This window comes from Heteronotia binoei, chromosome 21 (assembly GCF_032191835.1).
Source record: "Heteronotia binoei isolate CCM8104 ecotype False Entrance Well chromosome 21, APGP_CSIRO_Hbin_v1, whole genome shotgun sequence".
NCBI classification, from domain to species: domain Eukaryota; kingdom Metazoa; phylum Chordata; class Lepidosauria; order Squamata; family Gekkonidae; genus Heteronotia; species Heteronotia binoei.
The window spans coordinates 152,953,165-152,979,627 of record NC_083243.1 but is presented as its reverse complement, the minus strand read 5'-3'; the positions used below and the strand labels follow the sequence as shown (position 1 = coordinate 152,979,627).

Below are 26,463 nucleotides of genomic sequence, written 5' to 3'. Positions count from 1 at the left end.
TTCCACCTTGAGTGATTCTGTTGATAGTTTAGCCTCCTGAGAGAGTCTAAACCCCTTATAGTATTGCTCTCAGTTTTCCTGACACACACTAACCCCCTCACCATGTTAAGATGTGTACATTCAAGAGGGGAGAGAGAAGGAAGCACTTGGTATGGTAATAAATACATGCACCATGATCTTAATGTAATTATCAACAATCATTCTTCCAAATAAATAAATTCAAGACCATGGAGTCAAAATTGTTTGAGAACTAGTGATATTCAATACTGGTTATTGATTTTCCCTTTTTTTCTTTCTTTTGTAAGGCTTTAAATGCATAAAACCTTAGCAGACACAAAGTATTTGTCTCTGAAGGTAGCATTCCAGTCCAAAGAGTACTGGAGGAAGCTTTGGGAGAATTAACCATGTGACTGAGAAGAATTTGATCTGCTTGTCAGATGGTGAGTAATTAATTGGTTTTTTGCTTTGCTGTAAACATTTTAGAGGGCTCACTGACAACAATTCCTAGATATTATATTTCTAACAAGGAACATTCTTGGAGCCTTTACCTTTACTTTTGGAGAAAATCCTGTTACTTTACTTCCTAGGGTTGCCAAGTCCTACTTCGGCTGTGGCAGGGAATCCTCTTGTGCAGGTGAAGTGATGATGTCACCCGGAAGTGATGTCATCATGCTGGGTACATCGTGCCAGGGACGGTCTAGGATTTGGGTTTTTCCCTTGAATGCTAGAACGTGCTTGGTGCAATGGCAATAGAACTCTTTGGGTGTGGGGATCCCCCTGGTGGCCTGCTCCATGCCAGCGGGTTGGGGGCCCCCAAACTGGGGGAAACCTCACACATGCTTTTGTAATTTTCTACAAATGTGCACTTCTACATATGAGTAATCTGCACAATAGTGCATGTGAATAGATTTTGTTCACTCTTTATATTCAAACATGTTTTGCCCATCACTTCCTCAGGAATATCTATATAGACATATTAACAGAGAACATTTAGTATTTCCTGGTACTAAAAGACATGTTAAAAGGTTATATTTGTAAAAAAAATCAAAATGTTAAATCATAAAGACAAGGCTTCTGAGCATGTGCAAAGTGCATTATGTCTTGAAAAATGTTATACACTTACCAAAGTAAACATTGCAGAGAACAGAAAAACTATAGGAGCAATATGATGTCATCATACAAATTATATTTGACTGAGCACAGTAATCCTGACAAACAGAAAAGTTGTCAAAACTAACTCACATTGTTTCAAATTGTCATTGGTATTCCCAATTAGCCAGCTGTGAACAAAAAATTACTGTCCTTATGCTTTTTCTTCTAAAGTCAGTGTGGGCCAAGCAATACTCTTATTTAATCCATGTGGTGCCATAGTAGTCAACTGAAAGAGCCACTCAGCCTCCTTTCCAAGGAGGGTCTTATTACAGCTGTGTGATCTATAAACTGCTCAAAAGGAAAAATCTGTGGGAGCATGTTTCTGTTCTAAAAAATGTTGCACCAATGGTGCCCCAATTTTTAAATGTGAGATGTTATGCTGGTGCTTACCAATATACAGCTTTAATTTCCTTTTTGTTTTTCCAGTATAAATTTTATTCCAGTATAAAATTTATTTACTTATTAAGTAAACCACATAATCTGAATTGTGTGCTATGAAATGGTTTAAAGTATATTGCTTACATCATGTGGATTAATGAAATTCTTCATAGTAATGGTTAATTTACAGTTTTTCATAGTAATGGTTAATTATTACATGGGAAATGACCAGATGAAAAATTTGATCCCAGTAAAATTTTCTGTAGGTTGGCCAGTCGAGCTGTGTTAATGCATACCAGTTTATCTCTTAAATTGTCAGTTCACTTAAAAGTAGTAGCCTTTTTTGTTAAAAGATGGCATGTCATATAAGGTATTCTAGTTCCTAAATATGCTCTTTTCCAATTCAATATTGGTACTATTGAAAGTCAATGTTAGTTTTCCTGAGTAATTTCTTACTTTTTCCATGGCAATATCCTTGGCTTGCCAATAGAATTTACTGTTAAATACAAAATAGTTCCTCTTAAGAACAATTTCAGAGAGTACCACTAGGAAAAAACTAGTGGGACACTCTATTGCTGTGGTCAGACTACAGGCTTGGTGTGACCTGGCCATGCCCCTACTTACTGCTTTATTTTGTAACTGGAAGTTTTGATCAGACATCCAACCCAGAACTAGCATCACTGTGCACATGCCCCATGGTCGGTTGCTCAGATTGTTGCGACATCCTTTTTTTTTTTTTTGTCTTTCAGCCATGTGCATAAGAATCTATTGGAAGCTCCAGCTCCTTTTTGACAGCTCTGCAATTCCTCTGCCAAGTACATTGACCCTCTCAGTTTCCTCAGTTTCCTCTCAGTTTCCTTTGCATTGCCTTTCTTTCTTGGGATACATGGGGGGAGGTGGTAAGCATCATGCAGATTTGCAGGACAGTAGCCTTTTTAGATTTACTCTTGTCAGTCATGGGATGTTCTCAAGCAGCAACTATTTTACTGCTAACACAGTTTGCATGGGGGAAAGTGGGATGGGGAGTAGTGTTGCTAGCCTCCCCAGGTTCCCTGTCAATATGGGAGCCTAACTACTGGGCTACCTGTTTCCACGGCTTTCTAACTGGAAGAAACAGGAAGTTTTTTTGTGGGGAAGGAATTGTTGCTCACAAACAACTTAACAGTGGGCCTCCAATCCTGACAGTGTTGGGTACAGAAACTCACGAGCGGTGAAGAACTGCTTATGAGCACATCTGTACTAGTGCAGCTTCCCCAGGAGGCAAGGGCAGGTCACAGGCAAAGTTGCAGAGAGTAAACAAAATCCATTCCAAAAGTCAGGGGTTCCAGAGAGCAGGTTTACCAAAGTCCAGTCTAGGGTCAAGGAGTTTGAAGAAGAAGAAGAATTGCAGATTTATACCTCGCCCTTCTCCCTGGATCAGAGACTCAGAGTGGCTTACAATCTCCTTTATCTTCTCCCCCCACAACAGACACCTGTGAGGTGGGTGGGGCTGAGAGGGCAAGTCCAGTACAAGGTATTTGTGAATTTCCTGCATTGTGCAGAGGGTTGGACTAGATGACCCTGGAGGTCCCTTCCAACTCTGATTCTAAGGTTGTAGAGGTCCAGTAACACCAAGGTTGGTGGCTCAGTAACAAAGTGTACTTGTCGCATCCACAAACTGCTGCGTCTCCTGGCTGAAGTTACAGCCAAATTTTAATGAGCTAAACTCCCAGCCAATTCTTGACATTCATCGTGAAACTACTCATTTGTCTCCTGACAGCTGACAATGGACTACTTCTCCTTTCTTGCAACACTAAGCGTCTCTTACAGGCAGGAGTCATTTTGTAGTAAAGAGGTGCCAGAACTCATTAGCATAACTCATTTGCATATGCCACACATCCTGACATATGCCCTGACATCACTGGAAGGTGTACTAAATTATATCAGCTCAGCAACTACCTTAAAATGCTTCTTAAATTGGAATTGTCATAATAAAACCTTATTCCCATCATACTTTTTAAATTACGGTACTTTCTCCTATGAGGCCACAGTGGCAAGATAAAATTTAGAGGTTCTAGAGCTCTGCTCCTGTGAGCTCCTGCCCAAAATGAAGCCTGCTGACAGGTTAGTGCTGCAGGGGTGAGGGTGAGCTAGGTAGGCTGGGAGTGGCTTTTGAAGACTTGTTTACTGCGTCAGAGCATTGGCTCCATTTCAGCTGTAGGCTGGGACTCTTGATCAGCCAATAACCTGACCTCTTATTGCTCTCCTTCTGGCTCAGAGCCAGCTATGGCTGGTTGTTCAGTTACAGACTGAGTGCTAGTTCTGAGTAGCTCTTCATCTGAGAAATCTTAGCTCTCACTCAGCACTTACAACAACATCTCTACCTGAAAACACACCAAACAAAGTGGCGGAATGGAAAGCTCACACTTCCCAACCTGCTTGAGTTCACAATGGGGAAGTTCAGACATCCAGGAACCCGGGGTGAAAGTGCTGACATCCATAAAGATGGGACTTTCCCCAGTGCCTAATATCTCTGCTTCAGTGGCATATCAGATCGGGATGCCAACGAGTGGGGAACAGGAGGCAGATGTTGTTTTCTGATTGTGCACTTTAAATCTGGAAGGGAACAGCAATGACATTGGCTCAAACTGCTTGTCTGATTGCAGCCGTTGTCTCTCTTATGGAGTGTATTTGCTATTATAGATAAATAGATAGTGTACCCTCTTGTGGGATGTTAGTATTTAGAGAGACATCTGGCTGATAGGGAACATCACTGACGCTTTGAAATGGTGCAGGTTAATTTTGATAACTTTTCTGTTTGATAGAATTACTGTACTCAGTCAAATATACTTTATATTATTATATCATATTGCTTCTATAGTTTTTCCGTTCTCTATGTTTACTTTACTTTGCTAAGTGTACAACATTTTTGAGACATTTGTACATGCTCAAGAGTCCTGTCTTTATGGTTTTACATTAATTATTTCTACACATATAATCTTTTAATATGTATTTTAGCATTGAGAAATAAATCTTATATTTTCTGTTATTTATTAAGTGAAGAAACAAAGAGGTCTAGACAGGGTTTTTAGTTCATCCTTGGTTTTAACACTAATTTTATATCTTCAGTGTCAGTGTCTTAAAGTCTGTATTTGTATTTTATGTATATTTTAGGTGGTATCATATTTTAGTGTATAATAATTATTGCATATTTATATCACCTTTTATTGGTTATGAATTGGACTTTTATGAATTGTTTGCTGGTCTATGACCGTTATATTTTCTGTTTATTTTTAAAATGTTTATATAGATCCCGCTGAGAGAAGCATATTGGGGTATAGAGAGTGAATAAAATTTATTTCTATGGCACCACTGTTTTATTTCTTCATTACTTGACTTAATTGGGAAAGCCATATTCACATTTGAGCATAAAGCTCTTGCTTAAAACTACTGAGCATGCAGAATTTCCTCAGCTTAACACTTTTTTAAAATAAAATAAAATGAAACACAGCGCTAAATATAAAAGCTACAAGCAACATAGAGTACAAAAATTAATTCTAACCTCATCTATGAACACTGTTGGAATTGTACTGAAACTGCCTCTAAACTTTAGGAGCATTCTAATCTATGAAATCATTCCATCATTGTGTACTATGAAGTTGTCCAAGTGAATGGGAACAAAGAAGCCCTTTAAAGAGGAATAGATTTCTTATGGCAGAAGCAAGATTGTTATCACCCTTACTGCTGTTATGACCTGACCTGGATAGACCAGGTTAGTTGGCTCTCAGAAGCTAAGCAGGGTCAGCCCTGGTTAGTACTTGGATGGGAGGTCACCAGGAAATCCAGGGTTTCTATTCAGAGGCAGGCAATGACAAACCACCTCTCTTCATCTCCTGCCTTAAAATCTCTGTTGGGTCACCACAGGTCAGCTGCAAGTTGCTGGCACTTTACACAGATTGCTTTTGTGAATAGTCATTGTGTTTATCCTTCCAACCATTTGATATTTGTGTAGAAATGCCATAAAGTGAACATATTGTATTTTGTGGTCCTTTGACTACACTGTTTGTATTTCATACTCATTTCCATATATTTGAAATGCAGTATGTTCGGTTTGTGACATGACCTTGCAAAGTTCAAATGTGTGCAAGATAAGAATGAAACCATTCATAACAGTAGAGATAACATGATTGTGCTTGATTTACTTACATAAATTGAGAGGATTAAGTGCTTAAGATCATGCAGTTCTTTTTTGGGGGGAAACACAATAACTTCCTACCACCTTTCCAAACTTTGTCCTATCAGGAACACATGAAGCTGTCTTATGCTAAGTCAGGCCTTTGACCTATTAAGTGTTGTCTACAGTGATTGGCAGTGGCTCTCCAGGGATTCACATTACCTTCTACCTGATCCTTTTAGCTGAAGATGCCAGCTATTGAATCTGAGACTTTCTGCATGCAAAGCAGAAGCTGTAGCATTTATCCATGGCTGTATCCCCATAGTCATCAGAATGTTGTATTATGCCCTGACCTGGATAGCCCAGGCAAATCTGATCTCATCAGATCTCAGAAGCTAAGCAGAGTCTACTCTGGCAAATACTTGGAGACCTCTGGAATACCAGAGCCAAGAGGCTAGGGGCAGGCTCTCTGAATATCTCTGAATATCCTCCAGTCAACAAGTTGCCATGACTTCCAGGTGCAGACAGTCAGACAGACACATACACACACGCACAATACAAAAGTACAAAAAAAGAGAGAAAATATTTTATTATAGGCCTCTGGCAGGTTGGTGTAGTGTGAGAGAGCTCTAATATATTTTTGATTTTTAGATTAACTGAGAACTGGTGGTCACACCACACTTCCCTAATCACAGCACAAAGCAGACCAAAAGCCATATTTATTGGCTTGCCAGTGTGTTGTACATTTACAGCTAGCCACCCCTGCCGTAAATTGTGAGGGAGCTTCTGAGGCACATACTCTTCCCTCCCTTGGTAATACCCTTGTCTGCCCTGGATTTACCATGAAGGAAAACACAGACCTTAAAAACAACAAGAAACAGCTTTATTATACTGGCAATGGAAAGTAAACTCTGGGTATTTAAGATAAACTTTATACAAATGTATATTGTGGAGGAAGAGAGATATGCAGATACAGTTTACTTCCAGGTTATATAAATATTGTTTTTTAATGGAGAGAACATCAGTAACTGCCACTGTAAGAGCTGTTAAATTGTTTCACAGCTTGCCTAACCTTTTAGAGCTCTTTATATGCAACAGACTTCAGTCTGCCCTATAGTTTTCAAATATATCAGACTGTGTAAGAGAATCTTAAACCAGTGTGGGCCACACTATGTTAACACAAAAAACAGTCATCTTTCCCCAGAGAGACTCTCTGAAGCACTCTCTAAAGCCTACTGAAACAAAAATCAGTTAAATGTCCCCCTCCTTTGTTCCAACCTTTCTTCTCTGAAGGTTGCAAGTACCCCCATTGGCCATTGCTGGCTTTCTCTGTCAGACCACCAGGGTACAGAGGGGGTTGGCAGATATGAAAAAGGAGCTGGAGTTCTCTATCACAACCTCCTATGGAAGGAAAAAAATCCCCAATATTATATTTGGGGAGCAAAGCAGTAATATGACAAGGGCACTTTCAGACATGCTAAATAATGCAGTTTCAGTCCACTTCAGTGTTTGCAAATTGATTTTGCCATTTCACACAGTAAAATCCAGTTGCAAAGTGCACTGAAAGTACATTATTTAATGTGTGTGAAAGTGCCCCAAGCATTGTATAGGTAGGTAGAGTGGGTATGATCTTAAAAAACAAAAAGTTAACAATGAACTAAGAGAGGAAATTAGAGAAGTTGGCACTGAAAAGTTACAAGCAAAGAAACTACTCAAAAGGTAGCAGAAAGCAAAGCATCAGTGCAATGGGGTGAGATCAGACCAGGAGTTAGCTGCAGCAGTCTTGGCTTTTAAAAAGCAGATACTGTTAGAGATGTGCCATGGCAACCGGATGGCATCTGGCTGGCCAGCAACATAGACATGGGCCACACATGCACAGAGTGGAGTAATCACACCACTCTTGCATGTGCATAGCATGCCCAGGCCAATGAGAGGACTAGAAACACACCCTGGAAGCCTGGCAGAACCAAGACCCTTGTGGCAGCCCAGATAACCAATGTCAAACCAAAGAATTGAAGCCAAACCAAGTTAGTACAAAGGCAGCCAGACAGACCTGTCAAGACAGTGGCACAGACACACATGCATTAACGTCACTGCCACAGGGAAGACCTCAGAAAGTAAGAGTGGGTGGGTTAAATTATCTCTCTTCAATCTGCAGCATACACCATCACAGGCTTGGAGAAGCCGAGAGAGATACAGCTGCATTTCATCATTGGAACTCCTGTTCCTTGCTACCCCTTTAAAGAAGAAACAAACAGTAATACAGCATGCACAAACTTTATTTTAGGTTTTTCTGTGAGTTCTGCTTAATTTGTCTTCTTTCCTAATATCCCTTCTTCCAGTGATATTTGTGGGTTTATTTTTTGTAAGAATGGCAACAAAAATACTTTTGGTACTGCAGTTATTTATTTTCTGCAAAGAATTGTGCCAAGAGGTGCTAAGCCCCACCAACTTCCCCCTGAGCTGCACACCAACATTCCCCTGAGCTGTTAAATACTGGGTTTGATGCATGAGGAGGCTCTTGCACAGTAATTAAAAGCTCTTTATTAGTGTTTCAGCATGTCTACTTAGTCAGGGGTGGCCAATGGTAGCTCTCCAGATGTTTTTTGCCTACAACTCCCATCAGCCCCAGCCATCAGCCATGCTGGCTGGAGCTGATGGGAGTTGTAGGCAAAAAACATCTGGAGAACCACCATTGGCCACCCCTGTACTAAGTGACTACAAACTACTACTAAGCACCAGAACATGTGGTAATATATACAGTTGGGGCAGGAGAAACCCAGACCCCAAGAAGCAGAAACTCTTCTGCGATTGTGCCCTTTTAGGATTCTTTATTAGAATATGCATCCTCATTGGCAGATTCTAGGATCCTCTGATACTGCCTCCCGATTGGCCAGTGTGAATTATGCAGCCAATCGGGATGCATATCTTTGGATCCTCTCAGTCTATTGTGTTGCGTCTCAAGCTCAGGATGCTATACCCAACATATCCAGGCATGCCTTCACATACATAACAGGTTCAATTGTGGGTTAAAAAAATTATTTTCATAACACAATTTGGAATGTGGATTTTACATAGTGCTGATGAATTTGCTTAATTTCTCTGGGTTTTTTTTTCTGTTTTACATTTTTCTGTTTTGGAAAAAGTGTCCCCTCCCCCTCCAAACTCCCCAACACTGTCTCAGAGGTTGCAGGTAAAAGCACATGCTTACTTTACTTGCTCTCAAAATCCAGGGCAGGATAGTTGAACAGTAGCAAGGTGATCTTCAGGAAGACTGATTGCTCAGCCCTTCAGGGGAGCAAGGCATAAATGATGTGGGCTGACAATGTTGCCTCTTGGGGAAAAACATGCTCCCTCAGCATTCCTGTTGGAGGGTGTGAGAGAGGAAACTTTGCACCACAAGCAAAAGGTCCAGTCAAACCATCTCTTTCCTGATACACAATTTGTAGAGCTCAGTGCTTTACCCTTATGCTTGTGTTCCCAAAGGGGCTAGTTATTTTCCTGATGGTCCCTATCTGCATGGACATCTTGCGAATGGCCATGGGGGGACCTGCTTAGAAGGGGAGGTAGTGGGGTTTATTTTATTTATTTCTATCAGTTTACTTTATTTTTTCCTAGCCTACAAGCAAAGCCTAATCCCCCCCACACCAAATTAAGCCAATTAAAACTTTTTGAAGTCTAAAAGGTCAGCCTAACCTTTAAAAAAAACAAAAAAGTCCACTTGGTTTCAATTGTTTTTAAGCCCAGGTCAGCCTAATAACTTTTACAAAATTAAACCCTATGCTCCAATTATTTTTTTTAAACCGTCCTGGCTTCTTATTATTTTGTAAGCTTAGCAAAAGCTTATTTTGTAAACTTAACTTACAGTTTAAGCAAGTTTTAGGACATTACAGAATGATGTAATAATTGGCTCTTAAAAAAAATTATACCCCACCCTTTACTATCCAAAGGAGTCTCAGAGCAGCTTATGATCTCCTTTCCCTTCCCCTCCCTACAACAGATACCTTGTAAGGTAGGTGGAGCTAAGAAAGCTCTAACAGAAACTGCTCTTGGGAGGAACAGCATCAGTGCATTGGTGTCTCAGTGTGGCCACAGTTGTGTCAAGTTTTGCAGACACAGCCACTGGCTAGACTGTCACCTCCTTTGGCTCTATGTGCGGCTCCTAGGGGCATGTTCCTTGGTTGTCTGTCTCTACTTTTTGTGCTTTTATTTGGTTAAAATGCAGAACTAGGGTGCCAGCTGATAATCTTCACCATAGGGGTCAGAAGGACCTGGGAATTTGAAAGAAGAAAGGTTCTAATGCAGGGTAAACAGCAGAACTGCAATGCTACCTGTCCTGAATGTGTCGTGGCACTGAAAGGCTTGAAGATATTTAGGTTGGGAAAATCTGTACAAGATCAGAGGGTGGTATCTGTGACATGGGATCTAGTGTCTTTCAGTCTGCTTATACTTGCCATGTGATGGCAGGAGCATGTGCAGAGACACCCTGCAGCAGTGGAAAAGGTCTCTGAGGAGTTGCGAGCATTTTCCTCTGTCCAGATCAATTTACCTTGGAGTTTTTTGCATGTCTTAGTTGATATGAGAAAATCCTGCAAAAAATAAATGTCTCTCGACTTGTTTAGAGCAGATTGCTAGAAGTAAGCAAGACTGTGCTCACTGCTTTTCACGTGCGTTTTACTTTTGTTTTCATGGACATGATAGTTCACATGTCCCATTCTTCGCATCTTGCATTTTGCCTGACAGGAATGAATGGCAAAAGCAATCCTGTTCATATTTTCCCTGAGATTCATATCACTGGGAAGTCTTGAACAGTATTAGTTTTCAACATAATGATGCTCACCAGGAAGATTTTTGACAACCTTTTGCTCTAATGCCCTATTTTAGGTTAAAAGACTTCTGTCAAGAGGTGAAATAATCAAGGTGCTCACCACAACTTCAAGGAATGCTATTGTAATGTGGGAACACACAGACAGCACAAAAATACGATACTTATTTTTATTGCTTTATTTGTGTCATGTACTGCCCACATCAGAAGGCTGTCCCAATAAAATAAGTCTGGAATGATAAAATTCAACTAAGACATTTATTCATTGTCGGGATTACAGTTATGACATCATAACTTTCTACGAGAATTTTCAGCTTGTTTGGGACCTTTATTTCTTCAAACCTGTCAAAATATGGGGACTGTGTCCACTGGGGGTGGATTCCATTGTGATATTTAAGTAGGTCATATTATTGATTTCATTACACTTTTGCAAAATGATCTCTGGCTCACTAAAAGCTTATACCACAGTAAGTTTGTTAGTCTTTAATGTGCCACAAGAGACTATACAGGCTACTGCAAGTTTCCTTACTGAAAATATTTATATCCCACCTTATCTTCTTAGGTTGAAGGTAGCTAACAGAGCAGTAACATACTCCAAGGAGACAAAAATGATATATCAGTTTATCAACAAGATAAAACTAGACACAGGTTTAAAATACACAAGTTAAAAAAGTAACATCTGTCCAAATGGCCTTTTACCAAATGGCCAAATCTTTTACCAAATGGCCTCTGAAATAAAACTGCCTTGAATGCCTTTCTAAGTTCAGTGAGTAAAAGTGCTCGCCACAGTACTCTGATAAGCCAGAGAACCAGTGCTATTATAGGAAAAGCCTGTGACCTAACTGTTGCCATATGGACAATTGTAAGAGAAGGTACAGCCAAGAGAAGGTTGTTTGAAGAATTTTGCTGGTCCTTGGGAGTATAACAAGAGATGTGGAGTTTAACTGCATGAATAATTTTGCTTCAAGTGCCACCTAATAAGGACCAAGAACTAAATTAAAATTAATGTTTCTGCATGTCTGGCAATCTCCCTTGCCTTTAGATTGTCTCTGATAGTTATGAGATAGATTGCTGGAAGGATTTCTAGAAATAGTTAGCAGCAGGGCTTTTTTTGTAGAAAAAGTCAGCAGAAACTTATTTGCATATTAGGCCACACCCCATGATGTCACCATTGTTTCACACAGGGCTTTTTTGTAGAAAAAGCCCACCAAGAATTCATTTGCATATTAGGACACACCACCATACACCAAGTCAGCCTGAATTGTGTTCCTGTGCGTTCCTGCTCAAAAAAGGCCATGGTTAGCAGTCTAAATGTGGACAGATAGAGACTTTTTAGCTAGAGCTGGTTAAAGCTGAGACATCCTTGGGAGATAGTTGCCATCCTTGAAGGTTGGGATACTTTAAGTGAGGAAACGGGGAAAGTATTGGAAGGATCAAAGATGGTCCACAAATTTGTAACGTGAAGTGGTCATTTCCCTATGTGGGTCCCAGGTTTTGAACCCCTTAAAGGTAAGAATCAGTGCTTTGATTTGAAACAGACATCCAGTGAACGTGTTTTAAAAGGAATGCAGTATGATCAGACTTGTGCAGCCCAGTGAGGAGATAAGCAACTGCATTTTACACTACTTGAAATTTCCAGGTTGTTTTTGTGGGTAGCCTCATGTAGTAGACCATGCTGCAATAATATAAGCCTCGTTATTATACACTCTTGCAATGTAAAGTAGAGACCAGTGGAAACAGATTTGGCACAGGACAAGCCATGTTTAAATATGGAAGGAGAATCAGGGGTGGACATGGGAATTTCTGGCATGGGCAGGACCGACCCTGACACTAGGCAATTTAGGCAGTTGCTGAGGGTGCTGGCACCCCAGGGCACTGAATTGGTTGCCCCGCACATGACTGCCAAGGCAGTCCCCCAGGCTGTGTGATGCAGCAGCAGATTCTAGTATTGTGAGGCCAGATCTGGTCACTTTTCTCCCAAGCTTACTTTTCCCTCCTGCCACCAGAGAGGGCACCAGCAAGGCTGCCGCAGCCCTCCCACTCAGCCCGCACATGGAGCAACTGAGCAGCTCTTCCCCTGACTCACCTTGCGTGGCTGGTGCCTGCCGGCATCGTATCGCCTCTCTCTGTGCCCTGTTTGGAGCTCTGTGCTGTGCCTGCTCCTCTGCTGCCAGGAGTTTGGCGGCCAGCACAAGCTGCCCCTGAGACTCAGAACTGGCAGTGGCGATGGATGAGCCAATCACGCCTCTCCTCCCGGAGATGCCCGCTCCAGCTTGGCTTCTTGTCCCGGCTCTCCAGCTCCTTCTGGCTGCCTTCAAAGAGTGGCCAGATGGGGAGGTGGGCTCTTGTGGTGGCCAGTCTCGATGCCAAAGCCCAGGCTGAGAACAAAGGATGTGGGGGATGAAGTGGTCAGTGGGTGCCCAAGGGCAGGGACATCTTCAGTGCTCACCTGAGAAAGCATCCCCCAACCTGCAAGGCTTTCGCACCACCAGTTTAGGGACTGTGCTGCCCACTGCTGAAGAGGGGAAGCCAGGTGAGCTCCCCTCTGCTGGACCAGGCCAGGGATGTGGCGAGGGGGCTCTGGACATGCTGAGCCAGAAAGAGGAAAGTGCCGGGTTGCTTCCCCAAAGCCCGCACAGGTTCCCTCTGCTCCTGGCCCGGCATCCCTGTCTTCTGTCTTGCCACAGGTCTTCCTTTCCCACTTTCTCTGTTACTTTGATTTACCATTAAGAAGCAGGCAGCATCTGATGATTCCTCCCCTGACAAGCCTGCAGAGAACTGGCCAGGTGGCAGCTCCAGCCAGGCATCCTAAGATGGTACTCAACCACCTGGGAAGCTCCAGCTCTGCAATATAAAACTATGACCATTTTTGCTCACAGCTTACCACGCGGTCACGTTCCTGTTCTCTCTGCAGCGGCCATCGGATTTCCCACTATCTGCGCCGAAGTTACAGGAAGTGCCACGGCTTTTGCGTAGCAAATGTAAACCGCTAAAACCCAGTTTGAAGCCCTGAGACTGCAGAAATGTTCTGTTTGAGAGTACATGTCCAGAAAGCAAGTGGCAGAGGATGTGGGGGGGGGGATGTCACAGGATCAGGCTGTGTTTTGCTTTTAGCCTTTCCCAAGTTTAACAAAACCACATGTCTAGGCAGTAGAATCTGTGTGTTCCTGAAAAGTTATGATGGAGTAATTCAGTGGGATTGAAGAAGAAAAGAAATCAAGTATAAATAGTTCACCATCTTACAGAGTGAACAAGTAATGTATTAAAGTGTAATGATGTCAAATAGCTGACACCATGTCACACAGGCTGAGAGGGGTTTGGGGCTATGCCCCCTCAAATCTGGGAGGAGAGCAGATAATAATTTGCAATTTAAACCTTTACATTAAGGAAATTGGGTTCTTATGGTCTGGTAAGCTTTAAAATAGTGGCTGGTCTACAGAACACCAAATAAGACTTTACAAAATAGAAATAGTTTTATTTACAAAGGGTAATGGATAAAACATAAAAAGACAATAAAACAAACACAGAATATAATAGTGTACAAAGATGAGGAACACATACAAAACAAAAGTCTACTGGCAGCCAGCCACACTAACTCCTACACTTTAAGCTGTACAGCTGTCCCAAGCTGCTTGCCCCATATAGTTCCTTGCTTTGGTACAGAGCTACTGATAAGCACTTTGCATAAATCTTCTGCTGAAGGAACTCAACTTGTTGCAGCCCTTTAGCAGAGCTTCCATCCCTTGCTTATCCTTTCAGCACACAGAGGCAATCTCACAATCAAGTAAAAGCAAAGCAAATGTAGACAACATCAGCTTGCTCACCCTGAGTCCCTGCGTGTTTGAACATTCCTTGGTCAGGCACTCTCCCATATAGTCAATTGCAGCTTCACCACCTCATCAAGATGATGAAGAAGCTCTCCTTTGTGTAATCTCTGACCTGGTTATATCCTGGCTGTTGCCATTAGCAGATTTAATTAGGCAGCCAATCCAGTACAAGATCTAATTAAGGCTGTCAGATCATTGACTTCCAGATTACTAGCTGTCAAAGCTTAGATTTAGATGATCTACTGTCAAGCTACTGGTAGTACAGGTGAGACTAATTATCCTTACATTTAACTAGATAAGTTGCTTCTGCCACGGCACACTTCAGAGATACAAATCCTTAAGGTACTTAGGACATGAGGCTGATTGACACAAATATTTACACATTGTATACACAAGATTAATTTCTTGACAAATGAAATCAGTAATATAAATGTGTACATACTTAAAATTTCACAGTGGAATCCATCCCCCAGCTGACACACACCTCCATATTTTGACAGTTTTGAAGAAATAAAAGCCCCAAACAAATTGAAATTTCTTGTGGAAAGTTGTAAATGAACTTTGGAATGTAGACTGCATTCAAAACAAGACTGTGGATGGACTGCATCTTCACTAGGATGTGGTTTCCAGCAAGCAATACACAAGACTGTTTATGTATGTTAATTTGTTTAGCAGAGTTATGGCAATGATCTATCCAAGTTGGAAAGGTGCAGTCTGTAGGTGTATTACAGCATAACTCAATACTTGTTGTGGGTTTAGGAGTTCTGCTCTAGGTTTGTGCTTTTAAAAAACATAAGCTGCTTTTTCAAACACAAAAGCTATTTGCATTTAAAAATAGAATCACATTTTTTTTCCAAGTATGGAAAAGAGGTGTGGCGCTACAGAGGAGAAATAATTAACTAAGTTAAATAAGTTATCCAAAATAATTTTTCTTTTAGGTGTTTCCTTGAACAATGTAAACACAGCATGGCCCTCAAGCTTTACTCCGCTGTTCTTCCTACATTCGTTCAGGTTTTTTCCTTTTCTTCTGAATGCCATTATCCTGTTTGGAACAATAAAGTATCCCACCGGCATGAACTAGAGAGCTCTATAGGAGAAAATTAAATTGTTTAAGAATCAGTAGGCAGTTGTGTTGGAATAAGCTGTGCACCTGCCTTTTTCCATATAGTCCATAAGTTCCTCCCCTCCCCTTCCAAGCAAAACAAATAGCTACTATGGAAAATTGTGCAAGAACTTTACAGAGATAAATGGGAATTGGTATATATTGGTTGACACTCTTTCTCTCAGGCCCCTCTCAGGCATTAGAGCCCAAGCAGCCCCTTAATTTACTGAGGTGCTGCGGGTGATGAAAAAACAAGGGTAGAGTGACACTAAAGTAAGAGTCAGGAGAAAACCAACAGGATACAGGTTTCAGTTCATATTATATATCTCACTCCGTGGTGATGATGGCAGCAAAGCAACATTACTTTCCCACCATAATTGAGTCTGCACAGTGGAACTATTCTAGATTGTCAGAGGCCTATTGGTATCTGGTTTGCAGGAGGAGTTGATGGTCTGCTGTGACCATTTTCTCTTACATCAATACCAGCTTGGAGTATGTATTAGCAGTGACCAGGGTCAGGTGGTACCTGGGTGCCACTTATTCAGTTGTTTGAGATAGTTTTCAGTTTATTCAGTCTGAGGGCGTAGAAGGAACCTTGGTTGTTTGAGACCAACCACATGAATGTATGACCTTTGCCCTTTCTGGCTGCTTAAAGATGCCAGGGGGACTGGCTGATAGCCAGAAAGGTTGTTAATGTTTGCTTGAGAGAGGGGGAAAGTTGTCCCAGTGTTGAAATGGGCTGTAGTTTGTCCACTGCTAAGGAAATCTACCTTGGACCAGCAGATCTAAATAATTATCGACCAATTTAAATGTATCATTTTTTTCTTGTTGAGGTGCTTTTATATTTCAAATTTAATAACTGATCTATTTTGCAACTACATTATTAGTTTAATCATTACTACATATTCAATATTACATATTTTGCCATTTCTACATACTCGCTATAGCTTTTAATATATCAAAATATATTATATATTTTGCAAAGTCTATTATATATCTCATCATAAGGAAATAATTGGTGCCAGCCAAGTGGCACCAGTGTTTGCCTGCTGCCGCTCCTCAGAATGATCATGAGGGTGGAGGAAACAAATCAAGGCCCGGTGCGGGTATGCTGGCCAATCAAAGTTTGGCTTGTCAGTTTGGATAGACAAAATGCAAGAATATGCAGTTATGGCATAACTGACAAAATACATTAATCAAAAATTGAAAAAAGGATTTGAAAATAACTAGTGAGTTTTCTATGATTACTAAAGCCAATCTTTGAACATTTTATATGACAGTATCAATATGAAAAATTAAGGATATTATCTTCTGTATGATGTTTATTACAACAAATTGTTATGTTAAAATTATATACAACATTTTTGTGAGGTTATTTGTGAGAAAATGTTAGAATAAGCTGAGTAGGTTGTTATAGTCAATTCTTAAGCTATCATGTTGTGTATTTTTCCTCTCTATATGCATATCTTAATCAAGGATTATCAACACTATCAACAAAAATGCACTCTGTATTGTGTTATTGTAATTTTACCTTTTATTTTTTCCCCAACACTTTATTCTGTACCCCCCCTAAAAAGTTAAAATAAAGTTGGCTTGCTGGCCAGTTGAGCAACAGCCACCAAAGAAGGTACCCCATCTGCCATTGTTTCCAATGGAGGGGGGGCAGCAAAAAGAGCCAGGATAAGAGAAGCCTAGCAGAACAGAATCAAAGTCCCTGAGAGAGAATCTGTGCAGTAGAATCTGAAATGGGGGGCATTTTTGCAAGCCCAGGAGAACCAGTGCCACAGGACTAAGGTCAAGCTAGAGAATCTCTGCAGTAGAAACTGGATGCCCTGGAGAACCGAGTGCCACTGGCATTGCAATCTTAAAAGGACTTATCTCAAAGCACAGAGTCACAGCAAATCCCAGCATGGGTCAAGCTCTGTGTAAGAAAATGGGAAAGGAAAACAGACAAGGGGAAAAAACCATCTTGAAACTGACAAGACTGGTTTGAAACCGATAAGAATGTTTCCAAGGCTGGAAAATTCTGCTCCCCATGTTGCTATAAAGTTTGGTAAACATTTTGTTTGAGTGGTGACAGTTTATCTGCAAATGTATCCATTCATGAGCCCACACAACCCCCCATTAACTGCTTGAAAGTTTGGACCAATTCACCTGCCTTGAACTTCACTTTGCAAACCATGAACCACTCAAAATGTCATTCCTAGATGACATATTGCTCCAAATTTCCAGATGACCTCTCTAGGTCAGGGGTGTCAAACATGTACCCCAAGGGCTGAATCAGGCCACTGGAGGGCTCCTATCAGGCCCCCGAGCAACTGGGTGTCATCTGCTTCCTTCTCCCTCTCTCTTGCTTCCTTCTGCATAACAGCTTGCTTTGCCAAGCTTGCTCAATTGCATAGGAACTACAGAGCAAAACCTCTGTTTTTTCCATTGACTGAGGCTCCTCTCTTGGGGAGGAAGTGGGGGAGGGATAGCTTGCTTTGCCAGGCTCTCTCAATCACACAGCAGAGCTACTGAGCCAAACCTCTCTTCCTTCTATTGGCTGAGGCTCCTCCCCTTCCTGATCCCCTGGGGTAGGAAAGAAAGAGCCAGAGCTTCCTTTGGCCAGTTCCCTGAATCCCATGGGAGAAATACAGAGAAATCACCTTTAAGGCCGAGTGCTAAGGTTTTAAGGATGTTTTAAGCTTTTTTATTTAAGACTTTGTGTTTGTCTGTGTTTTTTATAAAGTTTATATCTCTGCTACCTAGTCATAAACAGGTACACACGTGGCCTGGCCCAACCTGACATGGCTCGGCCCAACAAGGTCTCATTTGTGTCAAATTCAGCCCTCATAACAAATGAGTTCAATGCTCCTGCTTTAGGTGCTTTAAAGGACAAAATGAAACCATGTGGGATTCACACACTTAAAAAACCTAATAGGTGTAATGGTCATGTTATCAGAGACAGTTTATTGAAAAACTGGTAGTAACGTAATATAAAAATAAGTCCCCCAATATAACTTATAATATCACCAATAGATGCTTATTATGACAAAGCTGAGAGGAAAAATAATGGTTTTATAACATATCAAGATATAACCAATAAGCAAGGGAAAATTAAATCCTGGCAAACTATTACTGAAGAAGGAAAATATGCAATAACATATCTTCAACTTTCATCAAGACTTAAATAAGTTATGCATGTAGGAGGAGTAGACTAAGAAATTTGACTGAATTTGAAAAGATAACATTAAAAATATAATATTTTAGGACATATTTACAAACTTTTATTACAATGCAACACAGCAACAGAACAAGTTAAGACATGCATGGTGAATGTTTGCAGAATTTCAGGAAGGGGATCCCATTGCTGAAATGGAAGAAAGGCGTAGAACAGGGGTGACCAACGGTAGCTCTCCAGATGTTTTTTGCCTACAACTCCCATCAGCCATGCTGGCTGGGGCTGATGGGAGTTGTAGGCAAAAAACATCTGGAGAGCTACCATTGGCCACCCCTGGCATAGAATTCACAGCAAGTCAAGCACTTTAAGAAAATTGGTACAAAACCTTTTATCGCTGGTATAGTATCCCAAAAAACATCAAAAAGGTGGATTAAAACTATAAAGGATTTTGTTGGAAATGTAGAGATAGATGGTACCTTTTACCGTATGTAAAAAAACTTGTAAAAAAACTAGCAAATATTGGAAAGAAATACACACTGAAGTTTTTTTTAAAAATTGAATATAAAATTTGCTATGTTACCAGAGACTATGTTATTATGAATTCTATTAGTGAATGCAGATAGAACAATGGATGAATTGCTTAGATACACATTAATTGCAGCCAGAGTAGTATTTGCTGCAAAGTGAAAAATTGAGGGTTGTTCAACTTTTGAGAATTGGATAGACAAAATGCAAGGATATGCAGTTCTGGTAAAACTGACAAATTACATAGATTGAAGACCAAAATATGAATTTGAGAACATTTGGAGAGTTTTTTATGCTCACTTTGGTTAATCTTTGTAGTTATGAGAGCCAGTCTGATATAGTGGTTAAGTGTGTGGAATCTTACCTGGGAGAACCAGGTAAGAGCAGTTCTTGGAAAACACTCTCAGCCACACCTACCTCGCAGGGTGTCTGTTGTGCGGAGGGTAAGGGGATTGTAAGCTACTCTGAGACTCCAAGAGAAGGGTAGGGTATAAATCAAATCTCCTTTTCTTCCATTTATTTTATAAATGACAACTTTATATGAAATATTAAGAAATATTTTATATAGTTTTTATTACAACTAATTGTTATGTTAAATTATATAAAAGTTAATGAGAAGTTATCTTTTATTTTATTATATAATTGATAAGATAGGACAAAATTATAGTATATTATGAGAAAATGGTAGAATATTTTGAGTAGGTTGTTATTGTGGTTTCCTAAGCTACCAACACATACATTTTTCTTTATATTTTTAAATCAAGGATTGTCCTTAATATCTGTAAAGTTGCTCTCTGTATGTTATTCTTATACCATTTTTTTCTCCCCCCCCCCCCTATTCTGTAGCCCTTTAAAATTTAAAAATAAAATTATATTTGAAAGAAATCATGATCCATCTAGCCCAAGCAGGCCTTACTCACCTGGGGCTCTCCTTGGCCACACACCCCCTCCCAAGTTAAAAGGCCAGTAAGCAACCCACCACCCAAAATCACATAAGAAACAGAGAAAGGGTGGCACAGGCTTCTCCAAGTGTTAATGAGGGCTGCTGGGGGTGTGGCAAGGCTCCTGGTGGCTGGCTGGCTGCCCATTCTCCTAATCCAGGGATTGTTATGCAGCTGTAACTACTATTCAATGGACAAGGTGGTGGGGAGGAGCAGGGGGAACCCTCAGAAAGGTTCAGGAGCTGTGCTCCTTTGAGCTCCTGCTGAATTCAAAGCCTTCTTGTCAAACACTTTGGCAACTGGAAAACATTCTGTTTTTCCATGTGCAGTTCTAACAGTAACCAGTGCTGGTGCTAAGGAGTTGGCAGAGTAGGCCACCGCCTAGGGCAGCATTTGACCATAGGAGCGCTGGGTGCCCTGTAGGAGGAAAAACATGGAGCAGGGGAACTGGCTCCACCCCCAGCCAAAGTGGGCCCTGGCACTGGAGAACCCCATGAGGACGAGGTGGAAGAGGCTGCGGCAGGGCTGAGCAGGGAGGCCTCCTCGTTGCCCCTCTCCCTCCCTCCACCACCCTGGGCCGTGAGAGCAGCCAGCCATTCCCCTAGTGGGACAGAAGGCAGACCAAGCACCTGCCAGCAACTCCCAGCACCCACCAATGCCCCTGATGGGTGAGGGGCTGAGGCCAGAACAGGCAGGTGGTGTTCCAATAGGTTGCCCTCGCCTTACCACTGCCGCCATGTGGGTTCGCTTTTCTCCCTTGCACCTGCCAATCCACTCCTTCCTCCCCCACAACACACACCCTGTGAGGTAGGTGGGGCTGAGAGAGCTCTCACAGAAGCTGCCACCCCTTCAAGGACAGCTTTGTGAGAGCTATGGCTGACCCAAGGCCATTCCAGCAGCTGCAAGTGGAGGAGTGAGGAATCAAACCTGGTTCTCCCAGATAAGAGTCTGCACCAAATTGGCTCTCGTGGATTATTGTGGATTATTTGGGACCGGTATGGTGTTGTGGTTAGAGTGATGTACTAGGATCTGGGAGACTAGTTCAGGTCTCCTCTTGCTGGGTGAACTTGGCCCAGTCACATACTCTCAGCCTAATCTATCTCATAGAGTTGTTATGAAGATATAAGGTGGAGGAGAGGAGAACGAAGTAATCTGCTCTAGGTCCCTATTGTGAAGAAAGACAAGGTATAAATGAAGTTAATAAACAAATGAAAATAAATTGTTTAAGGGAATGATGAAATGGTATCCTTTCACTGTAGCAGAGGCATATCTTACAGAAAGCTAATGTAGATCTTTGGCCTGACAGCTCCTTTTGTTTGTTACAGTTCAGCTCTCTGTGGCTTACCTAGAAAATATGCAAGCCATTTATGGAACGAGTTCTCTGTTTCATTGCTATGTTTTGGATTCATGAACACACTGCAAACACTGCAAACTCTTTTAAAACTGCTCCCAAGGCCTTTTGAGTTGACAGTTTCAAGTTTAACAGTTCCACTAAATTGAGAATGGCATTTTTCATTTCACATACAACCTCTGCCAAATGAATGTAGCACATATTGTTTGAATTTCCTGCCTCCAAAGAAAGAGTCTCTTGTACTGTTGCAGAAGATGCTGGGCCTTGATTTTTGAATTATATAATGGTGCTGTTTGAAGCAGCAAAAAGTACCTATCAGTCTTGGGAATACTCCAGGGTTTCCTCTGCTTGTGTAGGGAAATTTGTGGTATGTCCTCACATTATACAGGATGCAGCCTGACACCATCACACAACTCTGGAGAATCTAGCTCTTTAAAACAGTTTAAGATTAATGTTTATAGCCTCTTAAAACTGGGAATCTGGTATCCTCTAAATAATGTCAACTTGGATTGGAATTAATGGGCCATTTTGTATAGGCAATTCTTTGAATTAAAATTTCCCTTGAGAACTGTGTTGAAAATAATGGGTTTATTTAGTTCTTTTGCTTTTAGGTGATAAACACAAGCAATCAACCATAAATTACACTATGAACAGGTTGCACAATGCTACTTATAAGCTGATAAATAGTGAATTTGAATTATGAATAACGTGCAATTCCAAATAAAGCAGTAGTACCTCTGCAAGCATTTAAAAGTTGAATTCATAATCATAAGAAGATATTTGAGCCCATGCATTGTGAACTGGTGAGATTTAAATATGTAATCCATGTGTATGTTTTATTTGAACAATAACAAAATGAAAATGAAAATAAATGTGATGTGTATGACCCAGTCTAACTCTTTGCATAAGAGCACATTTTGTTCTTTAAGGTCCATTCTGTTTCCCAGAAGACTATAAAATTATAGTGGAAGCATGAAATGTCATGTTTTCCCTCAGTATTTGCCTGCATTCAAAATAAAGAGTAGATAAATTGGTTGGGAGGGCATGACTTGTATTACTGAATATGCAGAGGTTCTGTGCTGAAGCAGATAAGAAAGGATAGCCATCTACCTTCAAAAATATGATACTATGAACAAAATTTCTCAGTGGTTTCAGTTGTGGTACTTTGGTTATCCTCATTTTTACTTTGTTCATTTTCTCATTGATGAGCTATGCTTAGGGTGAACCACTCAGACAGCTGTTATCTGAGTTCTCCATGCTGTCAGTACTTCTTTGAAGGGTGGGAAAATTCCTACAGCTTTGAAGGAGGTAGTGATATGGTTTTCCTAAGGAAGCCCTGTTTGGATCCAGAGGACTTAAGCAACTCTAAATAGATTATAGGTAATATCTCCTTTGGGAGCAAAATGCTTGAGTGGGAAGTGGCAGTCCAGTTAATTTGGTATAAGGCTGGTTGTTCTGGATCTATTTCAGTTTGGACTCATGTATGGTTTAGGTATGGAAAATGCATTGTCTCTCCCCACATGTTCCCCAGAGAGTACTGAGATCGGGAACCCAAAACCTTCTCGTTATCCCCGGGCCAAAAGAAGCCCGCCTAAAATCCACCACCAGGGATAGGGCCTTCTCTGTTATGGCCCCTACATGGTGGAATCAGCTGCCGGAGGAGGTGAGGGCCCTGCGGGACCTTGTTCAGTTCCGCGAGGCCTGTAAGACAACTCTCTTCCGGCTAGCCCACACCTAACTGATGAGAAACGAAACGTAGCTTGCCAGACTCCTGTTATATATTTTGCTGTGATATTTAATGTTTCTAAGGTTTTAAATGTTTTAAATATTTTAAATGCTTATATATTTAAATGTCAGTCTACTTTTATGTTTGACTCTTTGTTGTAAGCCGCCCTGAGCCACTTGTGGGAAGGGCGGGATATAAATCCTAAATAAAAATAAATAAATAAATAAATAAATAAATAAATAAATAAACAAACAAATAAATAAATAAATAATTGACAGCGTCCTCTGGGAAAGAGGCATGGTATATGACTAATTCTCCTGGACTTCTCAGCAGCCCTTCCATCAGTTTTGTGTGGTAAAAAATGTCCTATGGGAGAAAAAAGAGTTCTTCTACCCAAAAGGCTCCCAGTGCTAAAGGAATTGCTAGTAGATTTTGCCTCATTTCCAGAAGCAAAAGCATAACAAGTACTCAGCCTCCTCCAGAAAGGGGCAATTTGAAGCCAACACTTTATCAATGGGCTCTGGTTTCATACATATATGTGGAAAATGTAGTTAAACTCTTAGGTCCTGGTTCTTCCATCTAAGTTCAACTGCATAGTCTCAAAGGTAGAGTAACAACCCATTGGTAAAAACTGCCCACCATAGAAAAATAGAATGGGAGGAGAACATAACTTCAGTGTTTCCATCTCTCTTTCCATATGAAATGACAGGTGGACTGAGTGGGCACAATGTGAAAATTAATGTGGCAAGGATTGATGACTCAGCAATGACTGTGAAGTCAAGCAGTCTCCTCAAACATTTTGGCATTCAGCTCCTGTTCCATTTGCCCAGAGATTGCAGTAGGCCATTGTGGGTGGGACTGGATAGGGGAGAGGGCATAAGAAAGAAGTTGTTCACTGTCACAGAAGAGAGTTCTTGTGCAAGTTAATTTATGAATTTATTCAGAAGCAAATGAGGAGGAAAGTTGTGTTTGTGCCAAAAATTAATATGTTTAATTAAAAAACCATTTATATAATAAATTATTATGTAGATGTAGCAGGGAAATAACGAGGCGCACACTTACTGATTGAAAATGAGGTATTTTACTATTTGGCACCAATAGCAAGGTTCATTTGAGCAGCAAGGCTCCCAAAAATAATGAACCCCGCACACTTCTCAAACCATCCGTTTTAAGCAAAAAGCATGCCTGCATGCTGGCCCTCACAGTTATCAGATTCAACTTCCTCCCTCCCCTTTCTCCCTGGTAGTTTTCCAGTGTGTCTGCTTATCTTATTCAGCAAAGAGTTTCCTGCTATCAGTACACATTTGTGACTCACACCCATTTGGGCTGCCTGGTTTTAACAGTTACAGCTGCTTCAAATATTGCATCAGACATTCTCTTCTGAAGGCACAAAAACCATATTTTCATTTATTATTATATAGAGTTATTCATTATTTATTCAGGGGTCTCCCCTTCATTCCCCCCTTTCAGTCTTCTGAAAGCTTTTTTTATTATTTTAAAATCTGAAGGAGACTGACCATCATCATTAAGCAAATCAATTTTGTATGCCCACTGAAGAAGGGCAACTAGGTGACAATTTGGTTTTCAACATTCCCAAGAAAGACTGAAATGACACTACAATGGGGTAATGAAATAGTATATTGACAGAGATGGGGTATAGATGGGTCACAGGAGGAGAGAGATAGTGTTGGGATTATCCATTCACACTGGCACATCCCAGTATTGTCCATCTAGAGAAGATGTGTGTGGGGAAGAAGGTCACTCAGAGGCATGCCTTGGCTATGCAGCCCAGCTTTCCAATGTGGAGTTTCAGTTTGACAAGGTCTCTACCCTTCCACTGTTAAAGGACAGATTCCATACAACATACATTATGCAGAACACAAATCCACAATACAACCCATGCATCACTTCTCATGATTCAGGCTAGTGCATATCCATATAGAAAATGAGCACCTAATGGTTCATGAGAGGCTTTTTATTTTGTTGCAACAGATATGAATCTTAAAAAGAAAACATGAAATTGTGCACAAAATTTGGAGCTCCAAAAAGAGATTACCAGAGTTGAAGTTACCCCTGGATTATGAAAATGGTCACGAAAAGGGAAGAAAAACTTCAAAAACAAACACAAAACAAAACTGAGGCCTCAACAGAACAATGCCAGCTTTTAACATACATGTATGTGAGGGATCAGACCCAAAAATGATTAGAGAACTGGATTAGAGAATTTAAACCATTGGACATCAGTGGGGTGTTCAAGTCCACTGAACCCCATCTTCCTCCGTATCAGGTCATCCAAAATTTGTTCTGTGGGTCTCACATAGGTGTGAGAGTGGATTTCATCAAACTTTAACAACAAAAATCCTAAAAGCAAATAATAGTTAATCCTTAAACAAACAATTCTTAGCAGATATACCAGTAATTCTTAAAATTACTATATAATAATGAGCATGCATTAAACTTGAATTGCAGATCTCGATTTTCTTCATATATATAACAAAACAATCCTGGAAGGCAAATTCTGGTTAATACACCTTGACAAAGAAGGTTGAAATAACAGAGAGGCAGGAACTTAAAACAAATAAATGGAAATGTGTTATCCAGTAGCAAGCCTGGCCAGGACTGGAGACTGGATCGAAACACAAAATCAAACAGAATTGGAGCCCTACCATGGTAAGAACATGAAAAATAGAAAGAATTTTCTGAACAAAACACTCAGAAAAAGTCATGCTCTAACACAATACTATAGATGGAGGCATAAAATATGATAGATAAGCATATAGATGCTTCTTTCCACAAGTAAGATGTTCACCATATAGCTGAACAGGAAGATTGACATGCACAGTTCATAGATGGATCATAATTATAAATAACATCAAAAGAACAAATGAAGATGTATATTTTTAAGGAATGCAGAACATTATTAAAGTCCAGATTTCCAATGAAGACCTAGAGTTTTCAGGAATCCTCCCTACTAAATTACCAATAAGTCTACAAAAGGTATTTCCATGGGAAACATGACAGTAAGAATAACTGCATCACTGGTAAAACAAAGTATTAGTCTCTCAAGACTTAAGAAAGAAGATGCACAGTGAGAGGGCAGTTCCACCCAAGGAAGGGTATAGATGTTCCTCTATAACACGTTATAACTTCAAATGAAAAGGGGTCTTGTAGAAACCAAAATTTGTGAGGCAGAACTTTAAAACACTGCTCTAAACAAAAACTCAGTACCAACAACCAGAGGAACCCCCATATTCAAATTAATGAAAAGTTGGGAAGCAGCCCAAAGTAAGACAGAAAAACTGCCAGATGCAACACCTGAA

The 26,463-nt window shown here is 40.7% G+C and overlaps 1 protein-coding gene across 3 annotated transcripts in view; it reads left to right on the top strand.

Moving 5' to 3' along the window:
- Positions 1–305: 305 nt before the first annotated feature.
- The window catches only part of PTPN5 (protein tyrosine phosphatase non-receptor type 5), a 93,878-nt gene continuing 67,720 nt past the window's right edge, over positions 306–26,463 (top strand). For all 3 annotated transcript variants that reach the window (XM_060262536.1, XM_060262537.1, XM_060262535.1), the window contains exon 1: positions 306–440. The gene's annotated coding sequence lies outside the window, so the exon portion shown is untranslated. The remainder of the gene's footprint in view (positions 441–26,463) is intronic.